At 35.9% G+C, this 11295-nt stretch overlaps 1 protein-coding gene across 2 annotated transcripts in view; it reads right to left on the bottom strand.

Annotated features, from left to right (window-relative positions):
- LOC149792118 (deoxynucleoside triphosphate triphosphohydrolase SAMHD1-like) overlaps positions 1 to 10447 on the bottom strand; it is a 90728-nt gene extending 80281 nt beyond the window's left edge. For both annotated transcript variants that reach the window (XM_089969340.1, XM_089969339.1), the window contains exon 1: positions 10418 to 10447. The gene's annotated coding sequence lies outside the window, so the exon portion shown is untranslated. The remainder of the gene's footprint in view (positions 1 to 10417) is intronic.
- Between the last annotated feature and the right edge of the window lie 848 nt (positions 10448 to 11295).

Here is an 11295-nt window from a genome sequence, read left to right on the forward strand (position 1 = left end):
ACATCAATACGCCTTGTGTAGTGACCAACACACGGGTATCTCCTATCAATCACCCTAAATAAAACTATCAATACACTGCTTGCTGTGATCTGCTTCCTTAATATGCGTATCCCTAGCGATTGGTTTATAAAACTGTACTTATGCTTTATATCGAAGAGTCTGGAAATTTGCATGCAATATGAATATATTACGCTGATGCTATAAATCAATATAAACAATGGAGCCAAACTAACAGCATCAAAATGGGCACTAACAGATGTATTACAAAATGTCTAAACCGTTTAAGAAGACACCGATCTATATCTAAAGCGTTCTAACATATCGCACATTCAGTTCCATAGCTGATTGTGAAGCTCCAACATTTGTAACATAAATACACATAGAATATGTCGATAGTTATGAATGTAGTAAGGGTAGTTCAAGCAACTTTAAAGTGTGACCTATAATAATAGATTTTTATACTGATGAAGACAAGCTCCATAGTAAGCAACCAGTAGTATAATTTTTTTTCGATACAAAACGAATCCGTTGCAATTATGATTGCAGTGTCAGGGAATCTATTTATCATCGATAGCAACTTTATAGAAACATAAACAAGCACTGAAGATCTTAAATGAGTATACTGAGGTGACTTTTCATCAGTATAACCAACAACTGTATCTAGCCTTATTCCGTCAGATAAATAAGCGTTTTCTCGACTTGCAAATATCTCTCTCACTGCTGTATCAGCGATTATAAAATCGTACTCAGCATCGTCCATAATTAATCGTGCATAATGCCGTCGGTGATCATATGTCCCACCTTGAGTGAATTTACCAACAATTCTTCTACCGAGATCTTTGCGGTTTTATCATTGGTTTTGAGTTTTAGTTTTAAGAATTTTAGGAGCTTCTTTGATAATATCATCCTCGGAAGTATCAGGGCATTTTTACTTAAATTTCTTAATGACTTCATCGAGACTGATATAATCAGGTGTTGGTAACAAAACTTCGGTCTGCTTCCGATATAATATAATTACCTCGCTTACAATCAACGATATTAATATTTTACAATCAAGCATATATCGTAACAGCACTGTTGGTGCCAAGCGTTTTTCTGAAAAATGTCTACAAAACCAAATATAACAAATAGGATGAAGACTCTTAGCAAACGCGAATCCGGTTAGATCAAAATCGGGTAATGGTCCATTTATGGATACTCGCGTCATCTCGTTTGTCGGATGTCCAAATCATTTAAAGTATCCAGAACACTCACTCGCTCCAAGAAAACTTCCCGGATAACATGCAACCATATCAACCCGTATAACGTCACTGCAATTATACTTGGTATTCCACAAGTCCCCGTGTCCGTATTCAAAACAACTTACCTGTACGTCTTCGAGAAACCCAAAGCGTGTTGGCGCCCACGAATTGTTTTCTCGGGCAAAGTGAGCTGCAACTGACGGAACGGTGAAACAGTTGCTCAGCAACTCGTCAATGATTTTTGTTGAGAATTTCTGTGCAAGAATTTTCATAGTTTCATGAAGAGATTCTCTACGATATATTTCGCCGTTAGGTCGTACAGATTGATCATATGTTTGATCATCTGAACTTTTAAATAACGACACTGACACAGGATCGTTTTTACTTATTTTGTGAATAAAATCAAACATATTTCTCCCCCCCAAGAGTAATCTGGGGAGTAAAATCTTACAGTTCGATCTCGTCGAAACACTGTTACTGCGATTGTCCACGCGTGAGCGTTATGTTCAACGATATTTATAGGAGCTCCTTTCGATTTATATTTCGATTCGTACAATACTTTTCCTGTTATTGTTTTTACGGTTATTGGGAATTTTAATATTTTTTTCTAACTCAACAACATCGTTTATTGTAGCTTCTTTATCCTTGACTGAATGAGCCCATTTATTTATTTTTTCACGTAGGAGATCCGTCAGGCCGTTTCCACGCATCGCATTTGTAAAGTGTTCTGTTACTTGTTCGCCTACGCAATTTAGCTTTGCAAATTTCATTGGTTTTAGGTTATCAGCGCTGGGTTTTTCATTTATCGGATAGATTCCATAAATAACTGCTGTTACAGGATACGTTCGCTCATAATACGGTTTGTCATTACCAGTCGACATTCCTGGTTTTGAATTTTTACTCAGTATGGAAAATTTTCCGTTATGATAGACAGGATCATATTTATCATGGATAATCCAATTATCTGTTTCTGTTAACACAACAAATTTTATTCTGAAAAAAATATTTTCGATTGTCAAGGTAGTTAATGATAATTGCCGCTCGTTTATCGTTCATGGTAGCATCGGCGATGCCCTTGACATCTTTGTCATTGCGTATAATTTTGAACGTTGACCATACGTGAGATGCTCCATCGCCGCTAAATTCCTTCTTGGCGTCGTGAATACTATTGATTAAACTTTTGTTCTTCGGATCAACCAGATCTTTTATTGGCATGTCAGGAGATAATCTGTCGAGATTAAATTTATTTGTTTCCCAAAGTTTAATTCTGGATAATCTCTCGAATTCGTTCATATTATATTCAAGACAAACATTTAAATTAAAATATATTATAAATACAATGTCTCAAGCAAGAGGCAAATGCAAATGGCTTAAGATAGGTTCATTGACTCCTTATAATAAATCCTGCGTAAAAGAATCTGCGGAATTCATTTGCAGAGCGTTCTAATGGAAACCTAGGACCAATACCGTGTCTGCTTTGTGGTGTCGGAGTTAGAGGCAAAACACAGTTGTGTGCACAATGTGGTGGTAAAAGATATAGGGAACTCAAGAGATATTATGATAAAAAAATAATGACAGTGACAGGATTATAAAATGTGTAGAGGATTATCTAACTAAGTTCTCAGACAAATCATGATTTAAACAAATGATATATTATATATAAAATGGAGAACATAACAGACCAAGAATTTGTGAAACATCCTATAATAACAAAATACGAAGCAAATGGTGATGGTGTAATCAGAAATTGTAGGTTGAAAAGACCAGTTGGTTTTGTTAATTATCATGGTTATCTCATGTTCACATACGAAAGAAAGAAAAATTATCTCCGTCATCGATTCGTACACGAGTGTTTCTTCGGGGTGATCAAAGATGGTTTTATGATTGATTATATTGACGCAGACCCTCAGAACAATTCTTTATCCAATCTGAGAGCTGTCACGCAAAGTCAGAATTGTAGATTTGGAAACACTAGCTGTAATGATAGGAGCGCCAAAGCAGTTGTATCCATAAATTTATATACTGGCGAAGAGAGAATTTTTCAATCAATGAATGCTGCTATCAAATATTTTGATATTAAAAGGTTTTCAATATATTCTGTCGCGGAAAATATAACCAAATTCGTTTTCTCTAAAAAATATAAACAAAAAATAATTTTCCACTATCGTTAGAGGTTATAAGTAAGTAGCTGTTATATTCATAAACCATTTATTTAAGGGAGATAACTTCGTTGAGGATACGCCATGCGATTAGCTACCTCCGTTTGCCCATGTCAGAAATAATAATACAAACTTGTAATTATTTACATGATACAGACTTTGTAAATATTTTTGTGGTTAATTCTTTCATGTTATGTATTTCTAAAATCAGTTGAGAAACCGTAATATTGTGGCGTTAATTCGACAAAAACCGTACTTATTTGTCGATATTGCTTTAGGGGAAGAGTATCGGTTTTCTGATATTAAGAAATGTCATTACGGCACGTGTAAGGGTAAATATGAAAACAATATCTTTGTTTTATTAAATTCGTTCGGTTTCTTGGTTCATCTGTATTTTGCGATCCAACTGTTAACTCTATAATGTAATATCAACGGTTAACTATATAACAATTTCTAAAACATATATCTGTCAGACGATTCCGTAGCTCATTGCTAACCCGTAGAACTATAATACTTTAGGTCTGGCGATCGAGTCACATGACTGGCAACTGTCGGTGGTTTTCGCGTATTTGCGATTTTTATCGTATATAATTGGGGCTATGTCCAGCCTCGTAGCTCAACAGAAAAAAAACACTCTCCCACAGTCACCACATGGTGGGTGCACGTTTTGCATCACCCACGGGTTGATTATAGGGGTGTGTGAGTGAAGAGAATGGCCCGGTTCTGTCCTTACTGTAAACATTGTAAATACTATATGTTGTGCTGTCCTTAGAATTACGTTTGTATATACTGTAAACAGTGTAAATACTATACGTTGTGCTGTCCTTTGAATTAAGATTTATATATATATGTAATATGCCCTCTGAACTTGCTCGAATGCGGCGGCAAGTTCACATGGGGATTGTACTATCCTTATGTAAGATTTATGTGTTGTGAAGTCATTCACCAAACACGCCCTCTTGGGCCTGCTAGAATGCGGTGGCAAGCTAGGAGCTCACATAGATGGTTGTGTTTCGTGTGCCCCTGAGCCTGGTAGGATGTCATGTGGCACCCTAGAAGCTCATATGGGGATGTGTCGTCTTCATTGTGAGCAAAAACACCATTCTGGACTTGCTAGGATGTCATATGGGCAACCTAGAAGTTCACATAATGGTGTAAAATATTTTTCTTTTAAATATATATTCGATATATATTATATACTGTATAATGAATTACGAAAATATCAACAGCATAATTTCTATTTTAAAAAATTAGAGCGCGACGGCATAAATTTATCTGATGAACTAAATCCTGAAAAAATTATTTCTGATTTTGCGACACTGCAGGAAAATAAAAAAAAAGGAAGACGGAGCATAAACGCTACCATCTGAGTACAGACTTGTAAAGAAAATTCAGACGGCTATGTTTCAATCACTAGCTGAGTAAAAGATGATGAAGTAAACGAATTTGTCTGTCGCTCTCGGGCCATTGAAAACATTAAATCAGAATTATCTCGTGAATACGAAGCAAAAAAAGACAATTAATACTCGTGTGAGGCATCTAAGAAAGATTATGTCAGAAAACGAAAACACTGCCACAAATAATGAAAGTGCCTATCAACCATGTCATTTCTAAAGAGGATTGGGAAAATGAAAGTTAATTTTCCTACCGAGAATCAGTAAAAAAATATTATAACAGAGAATCAGTAAAAAAATATCATAACAGAATATTTTTTTACTTGTATCACTCTGATGAGCTAGATCATATTTTTTAAGCCGATCAAATTTAATGCAGGAATGTGCATATTTTAGAATCTGATCTCTGTTACACGTGATCATAGAATATGTTCTAGCCGCAGTTCATCTAACTGTTCCTGCGTCAATAAAATATCTTCGTTACCGTATTCATCAATAACCACGTCAACACTAAATTGTTGTGTATTGAATGAAGACTGTGTAAACACCTTTCTGATGGAGTTTTCAGGTACATCTTTATCGTTTATGAAAACCTTATCTTATTCCTGTTCATGTTGAGTTCAATCGTCGTCGTGTCACCGGTTTTTTTTAAAACGATTAGCAACGCTTCTTACGATTTCATCTCTGATGGTTGTAAGCGATATATTTGAGTCTCTGATTCTACCGCCGTCGCTAAACACAGGGATGTTATCCGCGGCCACACCGAGTATTCGTCGAACTATATCATTCCATTTGATGTTGCTGGTTTTGAAAACACCGTATTTATCCTAAAAGACAGCAACGTCATCTCGGTCGATCCCAGCTAGGTTCATAAGATCAGCGAGTTCATCTATGGTCGCGTACTTCGACAAATCAATATATTTTTTTCTTAGCACTGGTAGAAGAAGATCTTCCGTAAATATCAACCATTATAATTTAAGATCTGTTTAAAACGAAGCCGTTACTTGTATAATCATGCACGACTTTATGAGGTGCATCGGAAGATTTTGATATAGCGTTAAGTACATTAATTACTTCGAGGCCGCATATTGGCGGATCTGTCATGGTTTGCGTTGGTAGCCTTGAATACCAGATTGGTATATTAATTTCGTTGATATACTTTAAAAACTCAACTGGTGGTGCTAGTCCGTACGTATCGAAATAAACGATTCCACATGGATCAAGTGCGTATGATACCCAATGAGTACCGGGTCCTGAATTATCATCGAGATTAATAATACCTGTTTCAACACTGTTTGGTCATTCCGGTAATTGATCTCCCATAAAAACACCCCTGAAGGCTTTTATTTTTAGTTGTTTAGCACTATCAAGTAAATCAAAATTTGACATCGGTGTAAAACCTCATTGGAAGTTCAACTTAGGTAAGTTCCTGGAAGCCTCAGACCTCTTCCTAGATGAGTTCCTGGTAATCTTAGGCCGCTCCCTCTTTCTTTAAAATCCTCGCTCTGTTGCTTTCTTTAATGCCATTCCAGCAGCGGTTCCAAAGCACCTAACGCAGCTGCTTTGCAACGGCAGGTGCGGCTGCGGAAATTAATGCTGAAATAGCTGCAAGAAGTGGAGATATACCGCCTGTTTTGACCACAGATTTAATGGCGCTTGGAGAAAGTTGAAGTTGAACTCCGGTTTTTGATTCTATCGCCTTATTGAAGTGTTTAAGTTGATTCTTGGTTAATGATAACTTGTTTGGACCCCCTGTGATCTGATCTCGCTTTAGTGATAATTTTATTCCGCATGTATTCTCGAGTTTTGATTGTAATTTTTCACCTGACCTTGAGTCAGAGTGACATTAACATGACTATACGACATTTTTATCATTATGTCCAGTAATTAATTGTCACTATATGTTTTCTACTGGTGCATCAACAACTCTCATTCGCCCACCAACACCTTCAGGTAACATTGCTTTATCGCTGAGGATAACTGCGATTGCTCTGTAAGAGTCGCGAATAACAGGTACACCAGGTATATCAGGAGGAGGGTCTGTTACTTTTGCTCAAAAGTATATATCAACGACAGATTGTCTAACGAAATCAAGATGTTCCAGTGAAAAGTAATAGGTTGGATAATATGTTATAAAATCTAATTGTGATATTTGTAAGCCAGTATCTATATTTAAATCACGTCCCATATATTTCATCAAACAATGATATACACGTGCAACATAATTAGTAATATAATCTAACAGTATATTCTCATATGGTTATTGATGTCCGTTTATTCTTAAGGAAACTTCAGAAACACCGAGTTTATCAAATATCATATGACTATGTGTTTATGAGTCTAATCGTGCACAATTTTGAAAAGCAACGAAAATATGTCGTGGTGCTGAAACACCTTGTTGTGATGCTATATGCCATGTAAATAAACCATTAATACTACTTTGAATAAAATCTGTGGTTACTGTAGACCATGATAACAACGATTTACCACCTTGATTCATAAAAGAAAGTAATCGCTCTTCTTCAGTAATTGCCGGATTCATTGCCGGCATCCACAATGAAAGTTTTGTCAGTATTACTTTACCATTATCAGTTCCAGCAGGATGCCATAAAGAATCATTCTTATTAACTTTTCTAACAAGCACAACTGTATGTTCTGCTCCAAAAAATATTTTTCTAACATCTCTGCAAAAGCCAAATATGTGTGACAACGGAATTGCACATGAAAATCTTCTATAATCACCACTCAACATTAATTTACGCGTTGTAAATCCTAAATTAAATTCTGTATAAGCACCATGAACCACCGGCCATACATTAGCATCAGCGTTGTTGGCATTGTTTTTTGGTCGTCTTATATTGTATTGATTATTGTTAGGATAATCAGAAGTGTCTTTAACAAACATCATTGATGGACCAGCTGATCTTGTATAATCACCAGAATATATTGCCAAACCTATTATTGTTGTAGCTACATCAACATCTTTTTGAATCGATTCAATATTTCTTCCGTCAATCATATATGTAACACTGTCAAACAAGGCCATAATTCCATTATTAACAAAACCGATTTTAACCTCACCTGCAAATGGATTATCATTATCTGCTCTTATAATTTCACCTTCTGCTTCAATAAATGCTTCAGCGGGTAATACATATCTACTTGTATCCTAATCCTGTAATTCAATTCGTCCATGCTGATTTGGATTTCGTGCGTCATAAGAATAATACCGAAAATCACGTTCTGATTCATTTTTAAGAACTGGTTCGTCTATGTCAAACGCTGGGTCGGATTCACGATTAAACATTTTATTATAATTTGTTATCTTCTAAAACGAAGATCACTTCCTGATATCAGACTTGTATTTATATTTTGTTCTACTTGTTCAGTCCCTTGATTCATCAAAGCTGCTAGTTTTTGATTTTACTGGTGGTGGTTTTCGTCGTATTAATCTTGCTAATCTATCTTTGATTGCCAAGAGTGCTTTGCCAGCAAGATTACCAATAGCACCAGGAGCTTTATCACGGATAACATCAATAGCTTTCAACGACAATTGTTTTGCAATTGGCATTGCTTTGGGGGCTATCTTTGTGAATAAACCTTGAACAACATCACCACGTCCATTTCCGTAAGTCATCCTATATACTGGTAATCGTGAATTTACCACCCTGACCATGATTGGTGTACGATGAGAATTGTGTACGATCATTTTTATTTAATTATTTATTTATTTAATCACTGTGATAATTAGTCACTATGATAATCATTAACGAGCTCATCAATAAGTTCTCGGTAAATATTAATATCCATGATACCACCTTGAAATAATCGTCGACAAATATCAGCTGATTCATTAATTATTTCTGGTGAACTATTTCCAGCTCGTTTTCCTCCTATGAGAACTTCTAACCGTTGTACGTCATCGACGATATTGTTAGAACAAACAAGACCATCTCCCAAACCACTACTAGTAGCATCAGGGGCATCGTGAAATTCTTCCTCATCTGGATAATACATCTTCTGTTTTTTGCAGAGGTGGAGGAAGTTGATAGGAAGGATCTTGCTGGTGTTGATTTTTTTTCACTGTTCTTGCTTGTTTTGTTTCTGTTTTTTTATTTTGTTTCTGTTTTCGCTCTTCTTGTTCTTTTTTGTTTCTGTTCTTTTTGTTTCTGTTGCACCTCATCATGACATGCTAACTCTCCCCCCCAAAAAAGTGTTATAAATGTTGTCTTGTTTGGATATCCGGCTAATACCCTGATTTATTTTATACACCCAATCAACCCATATAGCACGACTAATATTTTTAACATATTCAGGTTTTAAAAAATGATGTCTTGATACAGAACTTGCGGCAGCAAACGAACCAAACTCCATTACATCCTTATTAGTTTTCAACGTGAATCTTTTTATTTCTTGTATACCACCATCAGTAAAAATTTTCCTTAAAACAATTTCCCTTTTATTTTCTTCTTTACAAACATCTTTATCCACGACAGGGTCAACGACAACATCTTGTGGTTGGGGTTGAGGCCGTGCGGCGGCTATTTTAGTTGGAAGCTCCTGTAAACAAATTTCTGTTCGTTTTAATACCGGAAGAAGACTCTCCTTCTCCTTCTCCTCAATATCCCCCACTACAACGTTTTCAGCAACTGTCGTAACAGGTTTAAATAGCTGTTCTGTACCCGTAACAAATTCAACTTGTGCTTCTTGACGTTCTTGAAGTTTTTGTCTAACAGAATCACGAACAGGAAGAAATTTCTTAATTGCTTCTATTCGCTCTCGTGCTAGCCGGGCAGTATAAGATTCTGGATGAACCATATTTGATATAATAATTTTTAATTAATAGCAGCAGAGAGGGCGTGACCTCAAGTTGGTTCGTTTTTGTAATACATCACGCTATTGATGAGTTTTTAGTCAGAGAAATAAAATGAACTAACCTCCAAGAGGGACTCTTGGAGAGGGACTCTTGGCGAATCCTCAGTGTAGTTATTTTGATTTTTTAAGGTCATTAATCCTTTTCTTTTAGGAAGGCTTATTTCGGCATTTGGAACCTTCCTTCCCTTCGTCCGATTCGCATTCTCTGCTGCTATATTAATATGGTTATTTGTTACAATTTCAAGAAGAACTGGACATATGATATCCCAGGGGTGGGCAAACTTTCTAGTGCAAGGGTCGCATACACAAATGTACACATTGTCGAGAGCGGCATAGTTCTTTAAGTAAAATAACTAATATTTGAAATAGCAAAAACCAAAGCTTTTTCTAAACAACATCATAATTAATTTTCAGTTGTTAATATGTTGTTAATATTTGAAAACTTCGTGTGGTTACATTTCTATCAAAATTAGAAAGAAATTTTACACTTGAGAAAATTAAATAGCGTGAACATAGGACTTGTTCCTAGGCCGCATAGAAACACTTGGCGGGCCGCATGAAAGCCCTTGGCGGGCCGCATGCGGCCCGCTGGCCGTAGTTTGCCCACCCCTGTGATATCCTATTTATGTTGGCATTACACATGTGAAAAAGTAAAAATTAATTTAACAACAATAGATAAGCAAGTAAAGATAGATACTTGACCTAAAGAGAGACAAAACAATACATACATACATACATACATACATACCTTGTTCGAAAATCAAGACCACCCTCTGCATGTGTCTATAGGAATATAAACTATGTAATTCAACTTGCTTAATCTTATATACACCGACAACGAAACAAGAATGCACATGTCTGGCCGTTGATTTTATTTACGTATTATAAGCGAGGTGAGACAATACGTGTCACTACACGAATATGATATGTAGGACAATCATTTTTAAAAGAAACAGGAAGCTAATACAAATACGTAATTTATGAACCATCCGTTTATGATAAAGATGAAATATTAATGTAATCATCCTTATTACATGATTACTTGTAATGTGCAAATATTGGCATACATGCATATAAGGCAAATACTTTCTGAATCTGGTATGAACTCATTTAACCTAGTCAAAGCAATTTGGCGCTTCTTTTGCAGATCTTGTAGAGGTATGGCTTGTTTATGAATAATGTTAATTGTTGATTGATTTAGTTATTATTGTCTGCTCATGCACAACGTATAATACCCTAATATTCAGGACCGAAAGCTTGTATTGAATATGACTCAGATTCGAGACATATTCAGTACAAGATTTCACCCTATTCAGCTCACCACTCTCCATCCCGCCTGCTAGAGGCCTCATAAGTATATAATTAAAGCTTACCCCCATTGCAAACTCAATGCGATACTCTCACTAAGCCTGAGATCTCATTTTTATCACGACACACATCAGGGAATATAACAGACGGAAAACAGGTTCTTTCATTGTGTGGTGCAGCGCTAAGATACAAACAGTTTGGATATCTTTATCAGAAACAATAACAATAATTGAATACATTCTTATAACCATCAAGATGATAAAAAATGTATATTTCTGATTGAGGGTTTCTATAGGATGCTAAAGTCAACAGTTTGTC

Source organism: Sinohyriopsis cumingii, chromosome 9, assembly GCF_028554795.1.
Source record: "Sinohyriopsis cumingii isolate HCF-2022 chromosome 9, ASM2855479v2, whole genome shotgun sequence".
In the NCBI taxonomy this organism is placed as follows: Eukaryota; Metazoa; Mollusca; class Bivalvia; order Unionida; family Unionidae; genus Sinohyriopsis; species Sinohyriopsis cumingii.